Source organism: Cavia porcellus, unplaced genomic scaffold (genome assembly GCF_034190915.1).
Source record: "Cavia porcellus strain 051 isolate PalLab524CR breed Dunkin Hartley unplaced genomic scaffold, mCavPor4.1 scaffold_16, whole genome shotgun sequence".
Classification (NCBI taxonomy): domain Eukaryota; kingdom Metazoa; phylum Chordata; class Mammalia; order Rodentia; family Caviidae; genus Cavia; species Cavia porcellus.
Genome location: NW_026947499.1, coordinates 65,159,180 through 65,177,812, shown reverse-complemented (window position 1 = coordinate 65,177,812; position 18,633 = coordinate 65,159,180). Strand labels below are relative to the sequence as shown.

Below are 18,633 nucleotides of genomic sequence, written 5' to 3'. Positions count from 1 at the left end.
TATACCACATTTAGAAAATGGTGGCCTTTAAACAATTATAACTTAAAAGAAATTTTCTCTTCATTTGACTACAAATATAAACATTTGTTCTCATTCCATGAAATCTCAATTAAAAAACTCATAAAAGTCAGGAAGAAAAGAGGTAACCAATAAACTGATAAATTATTTATTGTGTTAGTCCACTTTCCATTGCTGTGACAAAGGACTGAAGCAATCAGCTTACCAGAAGGATTTGTCTGGGTTCATATGCGTAGCAGCTTCAGGCTGTGGCCACGTGGCTCAGCTGTCTCTGGGCCTGGACCTAGGCTGAGCATCATGGGAGAGAATGTGGGGCCCATGAAGTTACTAACCTCATGGTGGCTTGGAACTGGATAGAATGAAAAGAGAAGGGGGCAGCGTCTCAGTAAACTCTTTCAAGTGTGTACCGTGTGCACCAGTGAATCTCACTATCAACCTATAGATTAAGAGACTCCTGAGAGGTGGGTGCCTGGGTGACTGGGCCATGGGAGTGGTGTATATCTTAGTGTGAATAGTAGCTGAACGTGCTGTTAGGAGGTGGGGCCCAGCTGGAGCAGGCGGGGTCCAGGGGTGTATCTCAGCGGGTCCTCTCTCCATGGAACTCTTCTCTGGTGTTCTGTTTCCCTGCTTCCATGAGCACAGAAGCTTTGCTCCACTATGATATTCTGCCTTCTAGCTGACTGTGAGTGACGTGATATCACTGAGTTGGTCAGGAAAGATTGTATCTTTCAATTGTAGAAAAGGGTAATTCAAAATCGAAATTAAATTTAAACTTTTAAAATCTTGGTTCACATATGGAGTGAATCAAAAATGCGACATGATTTCAAATCACTGTTGTAGCCCTTTGCACTTAAAATTCAGGTCCACTTCCTTCTGAGTGAACAAGTGCTGTGGCAGTGCATCTTTGTAAAAAGAAATTTAATCCTAGGATAGCATTTGTTTATACTTAATTCTGGAGTGTTTATATATAATAATGTGATAAAGCTGCTAATTGGCTTTTCCATTTTAAGAATAAATTCTCTTCTATATTGGACAGTTACATATGTTTACACAATTGAATTGTAAATATTGTGTCATACCAAAACAGAAATAACATGACGAACATGAGCATTAAAGAGCTCAGGAGCAGGGAGAGGCAGTGGGATAGGTAAGCATATAACTATTCTAAAACATTCAAGAGTTAGAGATTCCATTCAAATTTTAAGGCAAGAAATAGAATGTTAAGTATATTTAAATAAATGTATTGTGTAAAAGAGAAACAGGCTAGGTGTGTACCTGAGTAGTAGAGGGTAAGTTTAGATGTGCAAGGCCCTGAGTGCAATCCTGCAAACCAAAAAACAAACACAATAAATGAAGAAAAGAAAGAAAGAAGGAAGGAAGGAACCAATGAACCAATGAAAAATAATCAATGAATTTTCGGCTTTTGAAAGTAAAGTGGTATAAATAAAATGAGCTGATGTTTACTCTTTTATAGATTTTAGCCTTCGATAGTATCTTAAGATTGGAAACCAATATGTAAAATTCCAAGTGAAGCAGCCAACATTTAGAAGTAAGTTGGTGTTTCCTATTGGAGAAACTAATATTGTACAAAAAATACTTAAAACTAAGATTAAAAAATGGAATTGACAGTGTGAGTAGAAGGATTGTGTAACTATTCATCATTTTAAGACCTTACCCATTTATTTTCTATTATATGCATGAATTTTTGAGACTTGTTATAATAGAAAATGTTCTATTTAGTACCTTTTATTAAGATACAAGTAAACTTTGGTATGACACATGACAGTTTTGGTGTTTTCAGGGGCCTTCCACAACTGACATTTTAATAATCAGAGTCTCAAAACAGCACTTGGTTCACGTAGAAATGTGCACTGGCCTTGTTTTTTTTTATATTAATTTCTGTTTAATTTCTCTTTATGCATTAGTCTTTCTTGGGTTCCTCCTAGGTGCAGCCCTCACCTGGCTTTGGGGTTATATTTATTAGAACATAGTGCTTTCCCCTAGTAATCCTCTCAGTAGAGGCCACCTCATTTATTTTGTACTTTTCCATTTTATGACTGTGGGCTCCTTTCTACACAGGTGGGTGAACATAAGACTTATGACTTCTATTTCCACATCTCAGCCTAAACCAAGTACTTCCTGTAGTCTCTTCTTTAATGTTCCCTTTCAGTCTAAGCAGAATGAAAAGGTTACTTGAGGACAGCAGCTGGAAAGTTGGACTGCTTGATATTTAGCACTAATATTCAGTTTTTATGTTGCTTGATTTTTTTGTTGATACTGCAGATAACAGGGATGTGAATAGGCAGGTGTGAAAGAGGTATTGCTATATGGCAATGCTGAAGGGTAGCTTGATTCTATCTCAACAACTGCAAAAGAGACACATGATTTCAGATGTTACATGCTTTGAGACACAGAGGTGGAGTCTGAGATCTACAGAATGGACATTAGCAGTTGTAAGCATCTGTACAATTTAAATTTTTGAAAGAGATAAAAAGAGCATAAACAATACCCTCTCTGTTTTTGATTTGAGCCAATATGCTAATTCCTAATATCTAATAATATGCATTAAGATTAACTTAAAATTCATTATGGTGAAAAGGCTGAATTTCCAGTTTTAGTTTCTGCCTGATATATAAATGGCTAAAAATGTTTTGCTTCTATGATAGGAATTCTATAAAAAAGTTCTAGAAAAGGCAAAAAATTGTTTGTCTGTAAATATAACACATTCATGGCTAATAATAATTCTTCCAAATCAGACTATGGCTATAAATATTAGTCATTAAGTTGCATATGGAAACAATCCTATTCTTGGATCGGTAGAAAAAAAAGTACAAATTTTACTTGATATGCATGCTCTCCATTTTAATAGAGAACATTTTAAAAGATATGCTTCAAAGTCTGTTTAGGAAAGAGATTTGATAGTGAAGATTTCAGTGTCACCTGTTTTATCTCACGCAGTTTTTCTTCAGTATCTTTTAAAATGCAGAATCATGCTGCAGTGTTTTTGACCCATTTTATCTAGTGAATGAAAAGGTTGTCCTTACCATTGGTTCAATTTAACAGACAAGCAGAATCTCAGACACGTAAGAGACTCTAGAAGTAACAAATATCTCTCTTTTTTCACACACATCTAAAACAGAAAAGGAAACATTGCAGGTGTTAAGCTTTCCCAAATTCCCTGTACTTGGAGTTCTATTTTGTCCTCATTGGAGCTAGAAGAGCTTGGGATTCATTTTGCTCCTAGTACCAACCACATTCTTGGAGAAATAGTGTTTGGACAATCAATAAGCTAACTTGCACTGTCTGTTCTGTGGCTCAGTCCTAGTAACCTAACTTCTGACAGATGTTTGAGATCAGGTCCTGGCATTTTACTTCATTCTGATTATTAGATCTATGTCCCTGGACCCTGTGACTAAGTCAAATCTGTCTAGAACTAAGTGCGTCTAGAACTAAAACTTCACTTTCCCTCACTAATACCTGTTCAGGAGTTAAGAGCTTGATCCCCAGACATTGTGTTCAGTGGTGCCAACTGTATTTGGCAATCCTGATATTACTTTCCATGTCTTTTCTTCATGGAATGTGGGGCATCCGTGATTCTTAACTGCTATACTAGATTTAATTCTTATTGTCTCTAGCCATTTTCTTTGCATGTCTTGTTCTACCTAGCAGAATTATACTTCAGAAATTTGGGTCTCTTACTTAAAAAAAGCATTTATTACATCTCAAAAGGGAAGATCTAATTTTAACTGTAAGAGTAAACTCTTCTGAGGCTGCTATGTACCCGATGAGATAATATTTGTATTAGTGTCCTAGGGTCCCACAGACTTGGTAGCTTGTACAGCAATTTATTTTCACATAGTCCTGGAGGCTGGAAGCCCTAGGTCAAGATAGGGTTGATTCTTTCTGAAGCATGTGAGGGAAGGTCTGTCCTAGGACTCTCTCTTTGACTGTAGATGACTTTTTTCCTTCCTTCTTCTAAGCTGTTTCTTCAGTGTGTGTCTGTGATGCATTTCCTCTTCTTAGAAAAATACAGGTGGCACTGGATTAGAACCTTCTCTGATGACCTCATTTCATTTTCATTACCTCGTTAAAGACCCTATCTCCAAATAGACTTACATTCTGAGGCAATAGGATGTTAGAGCCCCAGTAAATGGCTTTGAAGGTGTAGGGCACAATTCAGTGCATATAGGAAAGAAGAAACTAAAGTCTATACTTGTTTGTATATATACCTGAGAAATACTGATATTTGGTACTTGTCTGTCTTTGCTTATCTATAAAAATATATATGATCATGAAGAATTTTAGGGACTAGTAATTTTGTGATGACGATTTGATATTCGTGGTCATGAGCACACAGTTTTAGCAGAGCTAAGTACCTCAGACATGTTACCAAACCTCTCATGTAAGACACTTGTACATACTCTGGGTAGAAATTTGATACTGCATGGACATGGACAACTATGTGTGCCTTGCATCTGATGAACAGAGTGTGCTTGTTCAATTTTATTTCTGTGATACAAACTAGGATCTATAAAATGGCTATGTTATAGGAACCAATAAAGAAGCCTGGGTGCCAGGGGTGCTGTTTGACCTGGGGTCCCATGTGGTTGGGAAGAGCCATTGTGCCCATCCAGGCATGGCGATGAGAATTGCAAACAGTGAGAAACACTGATGACACATACTGTTCCAATGCCAGTAAGCGTACTGCCTGTGGAAGGAAACAAGCCCTAGGCCTACAGGTAAAGGCAAGAGCTTTTAATTCTGGTTCTGTTAGGAACTGGATTACCTTGGGCATCAGAATGAAATGGTTGAGTTAGATCAGTGATCTTCTTGCTTGGATATATTTTAAAATCTTCTGGAATACTTTTAAAAATTAAGTGTTACAGATTGTATCCAGACTGATTCTGGTGTGATCCATGTAGAGCAGTACCCTAGTTTATTTTAAAGTTGCTGAATTGAGCACTACAGGGCTACTTCAGTATGATCACTTGAGCTGCAAAACATAAAACTGTTCAGGCAACCAACGGTTCTGATGAAATTATTTTGGTTTGGAGTCTGAAAATTACTATTTTTAGGATTTATGATAGTAATTCCAATTCCCATGAACTTTTCCAACTCTCCAAGATGACTCTTCATAAACTGTGAAGTGCTGGTTCTTCTGTGTGGTTTTTTATTTTGTATCATAATGTACATTTCCAATTAAAACATTGCATGTTATTTGGGGAAGTGACTGGCAAAAAGACACATATGACCCTATTTATATTTAGGGGATGAAGTAAAGACTTGTTGTACCCAGGTATCATCTAGAACTCCAGCAAGGCATCTGAGTTTGTTTTAATGACAGACTCCCAGGTGTGAATTCTCGCAGTGTAGCCACATGGTACTTGGCAAATGAGGAAGGTTTTGAGGAACAGAAGAATGAATCTTTAATTGGAGCAAAAACTTCTTCCTGCTTTGGGCTGATGAATGTGAAAGTACTTTCTAGAGTCTGCAGGATTATACAGCATAGTTATTATTCCTGTCCTTAAATATCATCATTCCATTTGGTTTGGTGTTAAAACTATAACTTGCTCATAAATTTTATACAGAATGAAATCCTAAAACTTGAGTCTTCAGCCTTCAAAATGTAACCCCAGCCTATCTTTGCAAACTTAAGGTTTTTTTTTTTTTTTTTTTGGAATTATACTCTGTTTAGTATTTATTTCATCTTTCACACTTTTCATGCAAATATTCACCTCCATTATTTGACAGAATTCTGCCTTTTAAATGCCTTCCATTTCTAATCATGATTTAAATTGCACTGTCTTCCCTATTGTTCTCTTGAACCATCTCATTTTATTTTTAATATTATTATTTTTATACACTTTTGGCTTTTCCTGAGGGACGTCATTATAAGTTTGAAGTGTAGAAATCATTTTTTTGTATTTGTATCTTCTTTTATACTTATTACAGTGACAGTGTACGGTTATATTTCATGTTGGTTACTTTTCTGTTAATTGTTGAGGCAAAATGCCTAATCCCCAAAATTAAGGAAGGAAGGGTTTGTTTAGCTCACAGTTTGTGGAGTTTCAGTCCATAATCAGCTGGCTCCAAGGCAGAGTGGTGTGGCAGAGGGCAACAGTTCATGATGGCAGATGACAGCAAAAGCAACAAGAGAAAAATGGAGGAGCACAAGAGAAGACTGTTTTGGTCCCTTGTGTTGTGTTAGGCCATCCACCTAGGTTGGATGTAGCACTCACACCCATAACCCCAGCATTGGACCATGAATTGATTACTGAATTCAAAAAACCTGCCCCCGTGACTATATGAGGCTTTAAGGGGACATCCAGACTCAAACCATAATATGTATGTAGAATTATTGATTGATCAAGTTGTACATCATCATTTCTTTTTTATTTGTAGAAGCAATAAAAATTACGTGTTTGAGTATGGGGAAAAGATGTGTATAAAAATACTAGCAAAGATAATCAAATTTGAAATGTCAATTTTTTCATGTTCTCTGATTTTTGGTATGTCTCTTAAATTTATTGATTAAATGGTCATGGATTTGAAAATAGTACTTCAGTCAATAAATATCTCTTCATTGAATGACAGGAAATTGATTGTACAATTTTGGCCTAGTTTCAGTTCTCAGAATTACACTCTTTAATAATATTAGTAATCTGGACATTAGTTCTTTGAAATATGAGAGAACTATAATATTCCTGCTACCATACATTAACTTGTACATCTTTAATGAAAGAGTAAAAAAGTTATCCACAGGAAAAACTCACAGCATGAGTGATGGGAAAGAAATTCCCTTAGATTTACATAAGAGATAAAGAAGCTTTAGTAACATCAGCACTAACAGTAAAAGCAAAACAGTTTTGAGAAAATTAAGTGATACTTCAGAGATCAGAAAGGAAAAAAGTTGAAATTTTTATTGGCAGAATGCACCCAAATACTGGAACTCTCCATTAGGTTTACAGGTTAGTGAGGGATAGAGTGTTTGGGGAAACAATGAAATTTAGAGAGTAAAGGCCCTTGGGAAACCGTGAGTTAAATTAAGCATGAGACACCTGTGTTTCTCAGTGAACTGGGGAGTTGAAACAGTGAAGGGAATTAGTCAAATTTCAGTAAGCGTGATGATTGGAATTGAAACTATAAAGAACTTGCTTGAAGCCCAAATACATGAAGTGTCAAACTTACTTAATAGCTAGAATCTTTAACTCTTAACTGAGTTATTTGTGTTTAGTTTATAAAATATGATTGCATCTCAAAGGGTACAATGGCAGAGTAAACATTTTATGATGGGGGCCAATATTACTAATTTTTAACTGTATTTGTAATAGGAGAATTGGAAACCAGCTTAGTTTTTCAACAGTAGAGTAGTAGCTAAGAGATACTGATTAAATCAATTCTGTGTAGACATTACAATCCTTTCACAAATTCTCTTATTTGATATAAAATGTTTGTGACATTTGAGAGAAAGGCATTACTAACTATGTAATGTAGGATATGTTTTTAAAGAATGTTTCATATGTGTGTAAAGAAAGAACTGATAGGATTTACATTAAAACGTTTATTACCCTAATGTTTGGATGGTAAGTGACACGGTTTTCATGTTCTTTTTGTCTTTCTACTTTTTCTTCTTTATTTAAAAATTAGAGGTCAAATATATAAAAGTAAAATATCCAATCTTAGCTGAAACAACAGGTTCATCAAAAGTTAAAGGTAAACCTTAACTTTGGGGAATTATTTATAAATACTGAAGAGAGAATGAATTATTTTTCTGAAGAATTATACCCCTAGAAAATGCTGACCAGTGAGGTAAATGGTTATTTAATTATTTCTCATGTTTATGGGTGACCCTACAGATCAAGTACTGCTCTAAGAAAGCCATCTTCCAAGGGTGCATGACCTTGTAACAATCCAGAGGGGTGGATTCCTTTAAGGCCTTTCCTTTAGCCAGGTGAACCAGCTCTGAAACACTGTCACTTACAGGAAGAAGTTATGTAGGACACATTCTAGTTCACGTTCATCTCTAGTCAGTCACATTTTCACATCTCTAACATACAACATATGGCGATGGTGTGAAAAGACAGAGGGCGAGGGACCTAGGGAAAGAAGGAACATGGGCATTTCCACGGGTTTCCTTGGTTATGTTGCAGGGGAAATGAGTTGTGCATCTCAGAGGCTGATTTGGAAAAGACCATTGGCTCCAGAACTAGAGACAGAAAAAGTCACAGTACTTAAACACGTCTCTGCATCTGGATCACTCAAAAGCATCCACCACAAAGAGATGAATCCTAGACTCTCCCTGTTACATTTCAAGCCTTTCAATTTGTTGCTTCCATTGTGCAGGGACATCAGCACCTTCTGGTTTTGGTTCCCCGAATATCACAATAATGTACTTAGCACCTGACTTGAATTCACCAAGAATTCATAGCCACATGTTGTGACAGCAGCATTTGTTGTAATTCTACCCAAAGTAAAAACAAATTGATTTTAATCAGAATCCAGCGGCTTGATGTCTCTATCCAGTGACTTTACAAAACCCTTTCTTGTTTGATCACTGATTTTGAAGACCTCCAAAGTTTTATCTCCTGCACTAATGCTTCTGAGATACCTCATTTCTGTGCAGTACTCTATTCAGTGTAGAGCTGTGGCTTGCCTTCCCTCAGTTGTATTGCAAAGTCGTATTACCTTCTTCACATCCTATGTGGTTTTCAGACAGGCACTAAACATCTCACCATACAATTTCAGTTCTTCCTTTCCAGGTTTTTTCCCCCTACAATCTTTAGTTTCTAGAAGGTTTCTATTATGTCCTCATTTATTATTCTTCATAAGAAGTCTCAGATTTGTGAATTTCCATTGCAGCCAGCCCTGATGTTTCTCCTAGTCACAAAGTCTTTAGTTCTTCTGGCCAGCAACCTTCCTTAGAGCTTCTGGCCACTGTGTAGACAAGGCAGATTGGCTGATAGTACCTGCTTGTAGGTTCAGAGTCTGAACTAGAAAGTGGGGATGCAGCCACAGTGAGGCTGGATGGAGAGCCATAAAGTTCAAACTGCATGGAAAGGTTTGCAGAGTATTCTCTACCTGGATATCAAGAGTTTGGTTCAGCAAGGTCCTCCACCCTCTGACTTAGCTGGAGTTGTGGGCTTTTACTTGCCATCCATGCCTTGAATTTGGCAACTGAAAGAAGCAATAGTCATACTTTACTTTGTATTTTTAAACTCTTACACTGTCTGTATTCCTTTGTATTTGCTTAATTTGGATTCCTTACTTGATACTCATTTCGTGGTTTTGCTTTTTCTTCTGTCATGTCTTTTAATGCACCATGTTTTCTGTGTCTTTTGTTGTTGTGCTTTTCATTTCTATTCTTTGTTGCATACCTTAGCTTTTCAATATAGTGCTTAGTTATACAAATTTTTTAGCAAACTCTAAAATTAAGTCATTATCTTTCTGATGTATTTATCTGATTTATGCATTGTAGAATGACTACTTTTGTAGTAAATGTATTATTATGCTTTGAGTGGAGGAGGAAAGATTCTATGTGAATATATGCCTAGTCTTAACTCATATCATTCTTATGAAAAAAATTAACTGAAGGAGGAATAAACATACCTAAGCTTTCTGGTCTGTTAGGCATAATTAAACTAGAGAAAACACTGGTTCTTTGTGTAATTTACTTAGTGATTCAGCTGAAGTAGAACTTGGGACATCTATTCTGGGGAATCCCTGGTTTTGATTCCTAAAAGGTTTTAAAATTGCCAAATGATTTTTAAATTCCTAAAAGGTTTTAAAAATGCTTTTGACAAAAAGATACAACACATGAATAAAAGTCAATTAAAAGGGAAAATGGTCTATGGAACTAATTGAAGACAGAACCCTGTGTTGCATTTCTTTCCTTGTATAACATGTAAATAATCTTGAACCTCTTCTTTAGTAACTTGCTGTTTGATATTTGTCTGTGCGTATCTTTTTGAGTTTGTTGTTTTATTAGTGGCAAAATAGCTCATGTGCTCATGTCCATGACAATATTACAAAGCTAGACATTTGAATGACAGAGTAATGAAGTGTGAGCCATTGTTCTAGATATGATCACTTGAATTGCAGCCCCATAAAGGCAAATAAATATATTCTTTTAAGGTTTTTGAACTTACAAATCACATTTAAAGCTGACAGCATATCAAAGTGAAGAGGCTAACCAAGCTTTGTGCAGTGGCTGTATCATAACCGATTATGTTTAGCTGAAGCATGATTATTGCTAATTGAAAAGGCTAACCAAGATATCATTTGAAAGTTCTTCTAGTTTGCAGTGATATGGCTGCCTAAGTAAATTAATTTAAAAAAAACAAGAAAAACAAAATTCTTTTGTAAAAACTGATAAATTATGGGTAAAAAGAACATTTAAAAATGCATAGTTGTTTGTGTGAAAGAGAAATTCCTAAATGCCAGAAATGAAATGAAGAAATTAGTCCCTATACTGGGGTGAGTTTTCAGCATAGTCTCAGAATGAACCCAGTCGTGTTTTCTGTGGTCTGGGGTTTTCAGATGACACCTGTCCAGGTTCATATTATTAAAACCTTGGAAACTGGGGCAGACATTTTTGCACAATGCTAGGACCCTAAGAGTGCTTCTTCTGTAGTGAAAGGAAAATGAATATAAAACCCGTAGTTCAAATAAGTATTTGAATTATTAGACAACCTTAAATCTCTTACAAGGCATTGATATCTCATCCTGTTCCTTAAGTAGGTTTTTAAAACTGAATTTATGTTACATGAATTGTAATATTATCCCTAAGAAAGGAACATTAAACTTGATCTTTGGTCAGTGATACCTCATAGTGTAGTACCTTTCCTATATAGCCTGAGCTTATACCCTTCTCAAAAGCAACTAAGTTTAAAAAAAAAACAAAACAGAAAAATACTAAGAAATGCTGCTTAAAGAGCCAATATTTTGGTTTTATCGTTTCTCTTGACATGTTTTCCATGTTTTGCACAAAATGAAGTAATGGATATGTATTTGTTCTTGTCTTTGTGCTAAAAGGATAAACCACCATTTATGCTTTAAAAACTTTATAACCATGCCAAGGACTCAATTTCAAATTGTGATACTTCACCAGGTTTCTTAGAGAAAACATTTAGGAGAATCAAAGTTTTACTTTGGAGGCAAATACATTGCAGTGAGTTGAATTTATAAAGTAAATACAGTAAGAAGTGACTTATGTTTTTGCTTTTTCTTCATCTTCTTTAGTAGTATTTATTTTCTCCTAATCTCCTACACATATCCTTTCTGGGCTACAGCCTTTTACTATTGGACATTATTACACATTTTCTTTTATAGACCACATGTTCCACACACTTCTGTGAGGATATGGAAATTCCAGGACTCCTTAGCTTCGAAGACAGTGCCAGTTGAGGCAAATTGTTCTGATCAAATCTTTGAAGATTCTTTTTTGTTATGTCTTGTCTTATACACTATATAACAAATAGCAGAAGAATTTATAGTTTGCCCATATTTATGTACATTGTGAATGACTTATTGATTTGAAAACAATTCACCTACCTGTGATTCATTTGAATTTCAGAGTGTTTTGGGATCCAGAGCCCTTAGATAGTTTTGAATTTTTTACCTTTTCAAACTTTTCCATATTGGACATTTTATAGCTCTAGATTATAAAGTATATATATATATATATATATATATACACACACACACACACACACACACTTTTACACTTTTTTTAATCAAAGAACTCTTTAAATCCTGGTATAATGGTATAAGATAATATGACAGGTAAACTGGACTGTGAACCTGATTGGCTTGAGAGCCACGTAGGAGATTAATAAAACACCCTCCTAGGTGTCTGGGTGAGTTATGAAGCCATGACCTTGGGTTTTGTATCTGTTCCCTAGCCCCTTCCTGTCTAGCACTGTTACCCTGATCTGCTTGCTGGTCAGCATGAACTAAGTGGCTTTGCTTCACTGTTCCCCTCTGTCATGGACTTGAATGACCTCTGAAACCATGAAACCAGAGTAAACCTCTTCCTTTAAATTGTGAGTGTCAGTTATTTTATACTACTAACAGGAAAACTGACTAATACAGAAAATTGATAGCAGAAAAATGAGGCACCTAGCTATGTGGTTCAGAAGTCTTTGGAATTGGTTTGTTGTTCCAAAGAAATATTTGAATGTGCAGACTAGAGAAAGCCTTGAATGCTGTTAGCAGAATGGGACTGGTAATTCCAGTCAGAGTTTAGAAGACTAGAATGTTTATAGGAATGTACACAGTAAAGACCAGACTCAGCAAGTTTCAGGTGAAAATAAAGACTATTGGGAATCGGACTAGAGACCAGGTGTGTTACATTGTGGAAAAACAGAAAACAAAAAACAAAACAAAACACCCCCCCCCCCGATTGTGTCTGTGTTTTACTCGTATCCTAAGACTGTGTGGAAAGCTTTGTTTAGGGAGGTGGACCAGTAGAGCTGATTGAAGAAGTTTTAAGGCATCCCAGGTTGTGACATAGGTACTGCTGGCTGCTTTTAGCCATATTTACACTGAAAACTGAGTAAAATGAAGAACAGAAAGATTTGAAAAATTACTATCCTTGTGATGCTGAGCATTCAATAGCACAAAGTGCAGGAGTTGTAGGATCATAGAAGCTTCCACTCAGATTTCAGATAAAATGTGCTCCTGAGAGATCAATGCATAAAGCTGTGGGAATGAAGTCAAAGGTGCAGTGAAAAACACTAGAAATTGCAGATACCAAGAACATGAAACATGTGAGGAAATCCACAGATAGTGAGCAGAGCAGTCCCCCCCAAAAAACTGTGTGTGCTATAGTCAATAAGGCTACAGGAGTAGAGCTATCCAAAGCTTCCTAAACTAACAGTTTAACTACCACATGCCTTGGATTGTTTGCCCAGGTGGGTTTCATTACTGCTTTGCTTTCGTTTTCTTCTGTTCCCTTATTTCTAAATAATAGGAAGGTTTACCATGTGTCATTGAATCTTGGGGTTATGTAACTTGCTATTTGATTTTTATAGGGGCTCACAGCTAACAGATAACTGGAGTCTCAGAAGAGACTTTGGACTTGAACTTTTGAGACTAAACTGTTGAGATTTTTGGAGAATAAATTAGTTTCCTTTTTGGTTTTATGTGGAATGGTTATATTTGGCAGAATTGTAACTTCATGTTAATTGGAGATTATACTTTAAAAGACATGCTTGGGTGTCAGGTTGACAAGAGTTGGATTGGGGCAGTGAAGCTGGTTGTCATCTTGATTGGTTTAGGTTTAGGAGCTGCTTAGGGGACTAGAAAGTGCACTTCTGGGTGTTTCTGGGTGGAGGAGCTGTGCAGTCTTGGGACCTTTATCTCATTCCTTGCCCCTTCCTCTCTCATACTATTTCCTGCTCTGCTTTGCATACATCATGAACTAAGCAGCTTTGCTCTGCTGTGCTCTGTGTTTCTGCCTTAGAACCAGCCAATCATGAACTGAACCCTTTGAAACTGTGAGCCAAAATAAAGTTATTATTGTTTGAGCTGTGTGTGTCAAGAATTTTGTATCAGCAGTGGAAAAATGACTAGAACAGAAAAGCTGTAACTTGATGATTATGGATACTGCAGATATAAGTGAAGCTCTCAATCTTGGAAAAATTTAACTAAATGTATTAATTCCACAAATTCTAGTATTTCATTCATCCTTATCTCTTAATAACATTGCCATCTTTCTTCCTATTATTTCTCTATAAAATTGTATTATGAATATAGATTTGTTCTGTGTCTAGATTTATAAAATTAGAATCCCTGTAATATGTTGATTAGATTTTTTGTTTGAAATATATTTCACCATATCTTAGAATATTTCAAGACAGTTGCTCTGTGACTATACAGAGTTGGATAAATGAAGACCTTGTTGAAGATGCAGATCTATGTGAATTGGTAGGGAGATAACTGAGCTGGTTGTTTTTGAGGCAGCGGAATCACAGCTTTCCTAATAAAACTGCTGGACATGGAGCAGTACCTTCTATCTAGAGATTGCTCAAAAGGAGCAGGGTCTTGAATATTAACTCTAAATCTGTAAAATGGAAAACAATACATATCTCCCTTCCTTTTATTTAGGATATGTTAACAACTCAGAGTAAATGGTATCAATAATTCTAGCATTTCTCTATCTCATATTAACACAAAACAATAATGTAGATTTTATGCTCAGAAAGCTTGGCCAGTGATAACTTTGGTTTCATATTTTTTATGACAGAGCTTCTCACCACTTTGATGGTAATGTGCATTGTAATTATCCAAGAAAGAAGTAGAATATGCATCGTACTCTGATTATACTTAATTAGGGAATCTTTTATTTTACACTCTCCATTAAAATCTCCGTAAAACATTATTCTAAAGTACAGACATGGGAGAGTTGTGTACACAGAGCATAGTATATGTTGTATCTCTTGCAGAACCATTGCTTTATGAGTCATCAAGAGCATAGCCTTATGTTAGATACTAAGTAAAAATTACTCCTCAAATTTCAGAAAGTGTTTTAAAACCATTCTCATTTAGATTATGATTGTTAATGTTGAATTTACATTCTCGGTTGTGCTACTTATATCTCACTTATCATATACTGTCGATCAGCTTTTCCACTGATGGTGCAGAATATTCAGAGTTAAAATGAGGAAAAGTTTGTTTTAGCTTAGTTTCAGAGGTTTCAGTCTAGAACAGCTGTATCCAAAGCAGAGAAACCACTATTTGAATGGAGCAAAGCCACTCACTTGAGGGTGGCCAGGAAGCTGAGCACAGGCAAACAACAACCTCAAGGAGTAAATGAATCTATAAATGAGTATAACACTTTTGTGATTCATTAATGTCTCCAGCAGTCTCTTACTCCAGTCTTGCTGATATTAAGATTAGCTTCCACAGAAATCTAAGCCCCAGTTTCCTCATATGTATTATGGAAATATAATAACATTTAAAATTTCAAGGCACAGACTTTGTCTAGATATTTCTAATCCTTACGCAAGTTCTTTGAAAGATATTAAGAATGTAAGGATATTTGAAAAGAATCACAGACTTGCTAAACTTGAATAACAAGATGATGTCCAATTTGCAGCTGTTTTTGCAGGCCTAAAAGGAGATGCAAAACAATGAAAAGATCCCTGTGCACTGAGATTAATCTTAGAGATGGTATCTTGGACTTGAACTTGTTTTAATGCCATAATCTTTCATAGATTTAATTTCTACTACTAGGTATAAAGATAAATAAAACACATTACTAAGAAGATCTGGATTTTATACATATACATATGAAGAGAAAATATATTCACCCTCTTTGCTTGGAATTTGTCCTACTGTAGCTTAAATGCCAACACATAAACACAGCAGGACTTATGATGAAACAGAGTCAGTCAATACAATAGTAATATGTTCTCCCCACCTGAACATTTCTCATTTTGTAGCCCAATAAAGAATCTCATTCTGGATCTATAGTCCATCAAGAGTATATTGTCTAGATATCCACATTATTTAAAGTTACGTGGCATATTTGTTATATGGAAGTAACTTTTTTACACAAGATATGATTGTGATCAGTGGAACACATAGAGAACATCACATAAGTAAGTCGATGATAGATGTTTTCCAGCTTTTAAAGAACTTAGGAAAGAAAAGTAGGAGGAGTTGAGAAGTTAGTATATAGATTAAAGTGGTTCTGTGCTGCTAGTTGCTTTCCTTAGTATGTTGGTGGCATATGGAACTTAGATAATCAATGAAGTATTGATAATTACCTCAAAATGTGCGTGACAGATTTGTGATGTGGAAATCAGATTTGTTTTGTATATGTGGAGAAACAAAAAATTTCTAAGGGATGGGTGAATATTATTTCAACATTAAATATACTGGCATTGATTATATTTGATATGTATTTTCTGGCTGTTGTATTAGAACTAAAATTTAATTTGAAAATACTTGTTACCTAAGTAGAAGCCTTAGGTAATTACTTAGGAATTTATTAGTTTCCTGCATAAGATACCCTTGGAATATGCTTCGTAGTATTGTAAACTGTTGATTCTCTTGTTACTTACCTGCTTCTGGGTTAGTTTCTGATTTACTTTTGAAGCACATAAATATGATTTTGGAAGATAAAATGCTTTCCAATTTTACTATTTACAGCATTCTCTGTATTAAAATCAGAAAAGATGTAACAACTCTCCAAAAGATGTTTAAATTAAAATAATCTTTACTGGAAAACATCACAGTTATTGTAGAGAAGAATTTAAAACATATTTTTTTCATAAAGTAGGACTATGCATACCATTTATCAGAAAGTATAGCTCTTCGTATTCTGGAAATGTCACATCTATCATTTATCATAAGTGAAATTCCCACAATACATTAAAAAATATAAACTTCTGACAGGAGCAAGGCAGCAAGAGCAAGAAGGAAACTATGTTTAAAAAGTTATGTCATAGAGAAAAGTACTTTATAAGAAAACATATAATGGAGTTCAGCCTAATTTTACATATTTGTTCAGGAATACACAGAAAGGTGTTTTCCTTCATGAAGCAAAGATATAAGAAGTGTCACCATTTAATCAGTTTTAACAACATTTAACAAAAGCAGAATAATTGCATTTATGGAAATCATCATATGGGCTAAAGGCCATTTGATTGTCATAAGAATCCTTTATTTAGCCCTCTCCACAGATAAGCTCGCAGCGGGAGAAAGGACACTGGTTAGGAGTAATTTGGGCGATAGGCAAACAGAAGGATGGCTGGGAGCGTAGTGTCATCTGGCAGGGAGCTTATTTCCTGAATCCTGTGGATCTGGTTAAAACCCAGCAGAGATGCCAATATGCTTCTCCTCAGTTAATGCTACCAGTCTTCACACCACCAGGCCCACTTGAGTCAATCTTTGGGGTGGCTTCACAGCACCTGCAGTGGCCTGAGTCAGTCATGCAAGGAGATTTTCTTGTGCTCACATCAATGTTCTCTTTCATTTTCCATTTTCTGCTCCTCCTGTTGTTCAATGTTACCGGCCGAGTGAGGAAGGAGATACTTCACCCTCTCCTTAGATAAGTGCTTGAGCCACAGAGAGTGACTTGTACAGCAACTCCGAAAATAGGCAGACTGGATTTTGTTTTGTTGCAAGATTGCTGTCATGTGTGCACCAAGGATTCCTGTCTCTTCGGAAGGGTGGGAAGAAGTGAGGTCCTTTGACTCGGAAGTGAGAACAGTTGAGCCTGGCCGAGCAGGTGCTGGTAAGATCATGCATTTGGGGGATCGTCTTCCTGTTGCAGTTTTCTTTCTAGTTGTACCCAAACCTATACCTAATACACCCTCTGAGTCTGTTTTTCCAGTCTAAGCATTCCCCATTCTTTAAGTCAGGTGTGGAATTATTCATTTGTCTCAGCAGAGCAAAGTGTCTAGTTACCAACATTATTTTTAATCTGTTTTTCTAAAGTGAGATGGTGGGGATTACAGTATACCCCTTAAGATTGTCAGATGATTAATCATGTTTATGATTTATGTGCTTATATAAGAGCCACATCAAGAAAGACTTAAAGATTAGAAAGCCAGTGTTCTGTGAAAATAAGAAAAAACAACAATAAATTGCTAAATTGTGCGTGGGTTTAGTTTTGTAGTCAACGTGTTCCATGCTCTCCTGTCTCACGTTAATACAAAGAATGAGGAACACATGACAAAACAAACACATGGCAACAAATTGGTGTTTCACTACCAGAAATCAGTAAAAATAAGACACTCTTTACCTTTATCAAAATAAGATATTGTGAGTTCCAGTGAAAGGACTGGCACTTTCCACAAGCATAGGCCTTGAGCCAGGCTATAGTGTCACAAGGTCCGATGGTATCTGGGAAGCAGGCTAAAGAATTGCAACCTACGCTAGGGTGTATGTGTTCTTTCCTGAGGGAAGTCAGTCTGCTGGTCATTAGAGTGGCTATAACTTCACAGCGAAGTGGTAGGCTATGACCTGTGTAATTCAGAGGGGCGATGTGGTCTAAGATACAGAGTTATTTTAAATATGAAGTGTTTGACATAGGTAAATATTAGTAACGTACATTTTTGAGTTGTTAAAATTGAAATGGAAGGATTTTTTTTGTTTTACTTGTGTGTTGGCAATGGCTTAAGTGAATGACATTGGCCATTCTTTATCAGATGTCACAGTATGTGGTATCTGGAAATGAGTGAAAGGATGTTATAGAATAAAGTCTGTAATGACTTCTTCTAATGTTGATCCTTTGTTTTTATTCTGTAGTTTTAAAACCTATTCACCATTTCAGAGATCCTGTTTTGTTTATTAAGCTTTTCTATTAGAAATACAATTTGTTACCAGTTGATAAATGTCCTTCTCTGGAGGCATTTAGGGAATTCAAGGTAATTATACTAAGTTAATATAAATTGATGAGATGAAATGCAGGAAAATACTAGATTAATAGATTTCATTCTGATTTTATAGTTCAGACCAGTTACACATGAGAAAAAGATATAGGGAAATATAAAAAAGAAAGTTTCAAAGCACAGGTGCAAATAATGGTCACATGCAGTGTTTAAAATAAAATATTTTAACTTAGTTGACACGAGGCTGCAGAGTTCTGTAAACTCCATGCATTTT

General features: G+C 35.8%; 1 protein-coding gene and 1 non-coding gene across 44 annotated transcripts in view; both read left to right on the top strand.

Moving 5' to 3' along the window:
- Positions 1-18,633, top strand: part of Rims1 (regulating synaptic membrane exocytosis 1) — a 426,672-nt gene that overhangs the window by 246,954 nt on the left and 161,085 nt on the right. The window lies entirely within an intron of this gene.
- Positions 10,211-10,355, top strand: LOC134470827 (U4 spliceosomal RNA). Its single transcript, XR_010039979.1, has one exon. It is a non-coding gene; the product is annotated as a U4 spliceosomal RNA (small nuclear RNA).